The sequence below is a fragment of the Triticum urartu genome, chromosome 4A, assembly GCF_056163025.1.
Source record: "Triticum urartu cultivar PI428250 chromosome 4A, HENAU_Tu73, whole genome shotgun sequence".
NCBI classification, from domain to species: domain Eukaryota; kingdom Viridiplantae; phylum Streptophyta; class Magnoliopsida; order Poales; family Poaceae; genus Triticum; species Triticum urartu.
Genome location: NC_141876.1, coordinates 395,157,226 through 395,163,225, shown reverse-complemented (window position 1 = coordinate 395,163,225; position 6,000 = coordinate 395,157,226). Strand labels below are relative to the sequence as shown.

The 6,000-nt window shown below is 45.4% G+C and overlaps 2 pseudogenes; both read left to right on the top strand.

Moving 5' to 3' along the window:
• Positions 1 to 1,523: 1,523 nt before the first annotated feature.
• On the top strand, positions 1,524 to 5,415 carry LOC147975951 (uncharacterized; annotated as a pseudogene).
• A 155-nt stretch (positions 5,416 to 5,570) lies between these two features.
• On the top strand, positions 5,571 to 5,639 carry LOC147975950 (small nucleolar RNA SNORD36; annotated as a pseudogene).
• The last annotated feature ends 361 nt before the right edge of the window (positions 5,640 to 6,000 follow it).

Here is a 6,000-nt window from a genome sequence, read left to right as displayed (position 1 = left end):
TTTAGAAGGGCATTTCAGGTTCATTCACTACAAGAAATATGTCAACTTATGACCTTCTGTCAGTGACCCTCGAAGAATTGGTCATAAATTTATGACCATTTTAGACCAATTGGTCAAAAGCTCTCTGGGGGGCTCTAAACCCTAAACCATAACGACCATTTTGGTCAGAAAGGTCATAATTTCATTAGAGGAAATGGTCGTAAAGCTAGTAGCACTGTCCACTGCCTCATGCATAGTTGATAACAACCAATATAAAATGGTCACTACACTTGAGTTTGAATGAATTAGGATGATTAGGCAGCCACCTCAGCAACCTCGCTTATGTGTCACTGTCTAGGTGTCATTTTTGCTTGAGTTTTAATATTAAACAGATAGACGGGGGACACACTGACAGGCGGGACCCATTTGACAGATGGTTCCGAGCGCTTAATTCGCCCAAAAAGGATGCACGAGGCGGGACTCGAACCCACGACCTCGCGCTTGGTTGGCTCGCATGCTACCGCTGGGCTAGAGAGGGACAGTTGCTCGCATCTGGGAGTTTATCTATAAATTATATAGAACTACGGCTCTCTCGTATCATTGACAAGTGGGACCTTCCGACCAGGTGGCATCGAACAGAGCAACGATTTGCAACACTAACAGGCGGGACCCATTTGACAGGTGGTTGAGCGAGCGTTTAATTCCCTAAAAAATATGCGCTAGCGGGGACTCGAAACCACGACCTCGCGCTGGGTTCGCTCGTTCATTACCGCTGGGCTAGAGAGAGATTGTTGCTAATGTGTGGGTAGCTTTCCATATAGTATATAAAACCACGACTCTCATGTACCAGTGACAAGTGGGACCTTCCGACCAGGTGGCGGCGGGTGGCATCGAACAGAGCAACACTTAGCGTTTTTCTAGGTCTTCCGACCAGGTGGCGGCGGGCGGCGGCGGAAGCAACCAGGTGACCTCGCCCATGGCCTCGCCGCAGGTGACCTCGCCCACGGCCTCGCGGCGGAAGCAACCAGCAGGGGGCGAAGGCGTTGGCGGGGCCGGCAGCGGAGGCGGGGGCGGGGCCGGCAGGGGACGGAGGCGAGGCAGGGCGTGGAGGCGGGGGGCGGCAGGGGCGTAGGTGACCGACGGTGGTGGGGGCTCGCCGAGCATGGGGGACTCGCCGCCGCCGCAAGCACACCTCCCGGTATGCACCCCTCACCTCTTCCCCCCTCTCCTCTCTCGTCACCCGAGCAGTGGGAGATGGATTTCAGTCAGATGTTCTTCAGCATAGATGAATTTTGTTGATGCACTGTTAGTAGTTAGGAGATAGCTTGCTTGTTTGGTAGATAATGCATAGATGAATTTTCTTGATGTGCTATTACGAATTGTTCAGCTTGTTTGTTTAGAATTCTTCAGGCCTTGTGGTTAGGCAATTAGCATATAAAATTTTCTGGAATTTTAGCTTCCATTACTTCCATCCATTTTCATTAATTAATGTTGATGCACTTAGATTGATTTGCTAAGTTGCAACAATTTGTTGTCTTTGGCAGATGGACAGAAGCTGGATTAGAGAAGGAGTTAGAAAGTTTTCGAAAGAACATATGAAAGGAGTTGATGATTTCATGGCATTTGTTCGGGCAAATTTTGCCAACGATGCTCACATTCTTTGCCCATGTTGTGAATGCCTCAACCGTCCAAGAATGGCTCAAGGAAGAGTGGAAGATCATCTGCTTCTTAATGGGATGTCCAGCACATATGATAGATGGATATATCATGGAGAACCTTTAGACAGACAACCTCAACATTTTGAAGCTGATACAGAGGCCCCTCATATGATGGGTGGTGGTGATGCTGGCATTGATTTCATGGAAAAGGTTTTGCGAGATAATGCTGTTTTGGAGGAAGAGGATGGGCATGAAGATGATAGGATTCCTGACCTATTGAAGGATTTGTACGATGCTGAAGATCATGATGATGGACAGAAATCATTGTTTGCTGAGGTGTTAGAGGAGGCGAAGCGCGCAACTCATGAAGGGGGTAAATTTTCAAGATTTACCTTCACTGTGAAGTTACTCCACATCAAGTCTTTCTACCGGATTAGCAATGCCGCATTCAACGCAATACTCCGTCTTTTGAGCTTGCAATTCCCTAATAGTTGTGTTCCCAGATCTTATGATGAAGCATTGAGCATAATCCGCAGGCTGGGGTTAGGTTATGTGTCAATACATGTGTGCCCAAATAACTATGTCTTGTTTCGGAAGGATTTAGCAAAGCATGAAAACTGTCCAAAATGCAATGCATCTAGGTGGAAAGATGCTGATGGGAAGAAGTCAATACCGGAGAAGGTACTGAGGCACTTTCCCTTGATACCAACGCTGCAGCGGATGTTCATCTCGAAGAAATCATCGCGTGAGGTACAGTGGCACAAGCTGAAGCGGCAACCTGTGGACAATGAGCTGAGCCATCCAGCGGATGGAGAGGTATGGAAAGAGTTTGACCGTATACATTTTGATTTTGCTGCAGATCCAAGGAACATAAAACTTGGCATTGCCACAGATGGGTTTAATCCGTTTGGGAACATGAGCACATCTTATAGCATGTGGCCAGTTTTTGTGGTGCCGTACAACCTGCCACCATGGGCATGCATGGATCAGTCCAACTTCATGATGTCATTGCTTATCCCGGGTCCAGATTCTCCAGGAAAGGATTTTGATCTCTTTATGGAGCCCCTCGTAGAAGAACTGCTCCAGCTCTGGACTGGTGTACCTACATACGATGCCTTGAGTCCGGAAGAAAAGTTCAATCTACGTGCTGCGATCATATGGTCCATCCATGATTTCCCGGCTCTGCACACTCTGTCTGGGAGGATCAAAGCGGGTTATCAGGCTTGTGTCCATTGTGACAAAGACCCTTGCTCAAAGAGAATAAGGAGCAAGATATGCTATATTGGGCACTGCCGCTTTCTTCCCCGAAACCATCGCTGGTGAAGAAGCAAAGATTTTAATGGTGAGAATGAAACCCGTGACAAGCCAGCTGAATTCACTAAAGAAGAGCTGGAGCAGCAACTTGAAAAGGTGAAAGATGTGAGACCAGGAAAGCTGGCGAAGAAAAGAAAGCGTGAGGAAGGTCAATGTTGGGACCGGAGGTCTTGTTTGTGGGACCTGCCATACTGGGCTGATCTGAAATTAAGGCATAATCTCGATGTAATGCACATTGAGAAAAACATATGCGAGAATCTGCTAGGGACGTTTCTGAACATTGAAGGGAACACAAAGGACACGGTTAGTTCTAGGCTTGATTTGGAGGACATGGGCATAAGAGAAGATTTGCATGTACAACACAATGAAGATGAAGATTCATTTGAAATTCCACGAGCATGGTATACAATGAATAAAGAACAAAAGCTTGCATTCTGTGAATTCCTAAGAGCGGTGAAATTTCCAGATGGTTATGCTGCTAACCTAGCAAAGTGTGTTACTTCTGATGGATTCAAGCTTTCAGTACTGAAAACCCATGATTGTCACATCCTCCTCCAAAGGATTTTACCGGCGGGCCTCCGAGGAATCATGCACAAGGATATATATGAAGCGGTTGCTGAGCTGGGAAATTTCTTTAGAGAACTGTGCTGCAAAACCCTCAAGTTAACTGTCTTGGAAAGACTTGAAAAAGAAATCCCAATTATTCTTTGCAAGCTCGAGAAGATTTTCCCTCCAGCTTTCTTCACCGTGATGGTACATTTGGCGGTGCACTTACCCAAAGAGGCAATGCTTAGAGGCCCTGTGCAATACGGTTGGATGTACCCAATCGAAAGAAGGCTGCTTACTTGTAAGCATTATGTGCGAAACACAGCAAGACCTGAAGGTTCTATTGCTGAAGCATATGTCGTTGACGAGTGCTTGACTTTTTGCTCTAGATACTTTGGTGATGTGGAAACAAGATGGAACCGGCCGGGCAGAAATAGAGAGCGGTCTGATTCGCAAAGTGGTGATATCTCTGTTTTCAACCATGGTGTGAACTTTCTTGGAGCCTCACAATACTTGGAGGCTGGTGATGAGTATGACAAGATGGTTTTGTTTGTGCTCAGCAATTGCGCTGAGGTTCTACCATATATCGAGTACGTTATATCTTGTGCACTCATTATATATATATATATATATTGGTTGGGTTGGCACCAGCCTAATGTTTTAATTCACATGTTTTTTTGGCATTGTAGGAAATGCAAGGAAGAGTTAAATCAGGAAGAAAGCAATATCAATGTTGATAAAAGGGTTGCCAAGGTGTTTGCTAAGTGGTTTAAGAATCATGTGAGATCTTTAGCCACATGTTTTATGTTTTCTGTGTTATTCACCCATTGTTAAATACCAATGTTTGCTAAATGGTTTATTTGTGCAGATTGGAAAGTTGCCTGAGGAGAAGAAGGTCAGTGATGATCTATTTGCTTTGGCATGCTTACCGGATAAGCGAGTGAGAGTGTATTCAGCATGCATTGCTGACGGTGTCTGGTACCACACCGTTGACCGCGAGGAAAAAAGGAAGACACAGAATAGTGGAATCGTCACTGAGGGGTCACATGATGGTGAGATCATTGACTTCTATGGTCAGTTGAGAAGCATCGTAGAGTTGCAGTACAACTCTAGTGGAGGCATCCATCTTTCGATTGTCTTATTTCGCTGTGACTGGTTTGAGCTTGGTAGCAAGAAGAGGAGAGACTCTTTTGTCAAATATGATGGCCACTTCAAAAGCATCAACACTGCAAGGTGCTGGTATAAGAGTGATCCCTTTATTCTAACAACACAAGCAACAATGGTGTTTTATCTGCCAGACACTCTTTTGCACGGAAAATGGCGAGTTGTGCAAAACTTTCCGCATAGACACTTGTGGAGTGTGACTGAAACTGAAGTGGAAAAGGGCCCCGGTGATGGTGGACTAACATACCAAGATGATGACTCTATGGAAGTTCCGTTGCAAGCTGATGATGACTCTATGGAAGTTCCGGTGCAAAGCAGAGTGCGAAGGGACCGGGAACGTGTGATCATTGGTGCTGGAATAGTTGAAGGCATCAAGAAAAGAAGAAAGGTGGTAGAGGATGGACATGAAAGCGAGGATGAGGAAAACCGGACTGATCATACTATGCTGCAATATTGTAGTGATGATGAGGAAAACAGGAGTGGGCATAGAGTTCCTTGTTTTCGTATCGACGACGATGAGTAGCGAATGGACATGAAGGTAAATTTGGTCTCCTTGGTGATCCTTTTAACTCTCTGTAGTTTTCCTTCTTGTGCATATGCATGGTGATCCTGATGTACTGCAGTGGTGTGGTCTTATAAATTTGGTCTTTTATCTCCAGGTAGCAAAATGCTTGAAGATCCTGATGGCTGTAGTGGTGTGATCCTGATGGCTGTAGTGGTGTGGTCTTATAGCATGGAGCAGATGGAAAAATGAAGTTGTGCTCAGAATGTTGTCAACATGTTGTCTTGTAATGCAAAAGATTGCAAAATGATCATTTAGATATTGGTGATCATTTAGTTCAAGTTTTGGTGATCATACAGAATGTTGTCTAGTAGTTTTTGTGATCATGTAGTAGTTTTTTTGAACTGAAGTGGATGATGTCTGGTTTTGCTTCAACTGAATTTTAACTGAATTTTGCGCTATTTTAACTGAATTTTGCTTCAACTGAACCCATTTCATTGTGAGCAAAAAGATATGCGCCAGCGGGGACTCGAACCCACGACCATACGCTTGTTTCACTATGTTTCTACCACTGGGCTAGGAAGAGGCTGTTGGTTTTGTACTCTATGCCAACCCTTTTGACTATATCAAACTAGTCAAGTATCAAGCACACACCTCACTGACAAGTGGGCCACTCGACCCACTCACTGACAAGTGGGCCATTTTGCTATTTTACCAAAGCTACCAAAAATATGCGCGTGGCCAGAAAATATGCGCGCGCGGGGGCTCGAACCCACGACCGTGCGCTTAGTTCACTTGGTTTCTACCACTGGGGTAGGAAGAGGTTCCTGGTTTTGT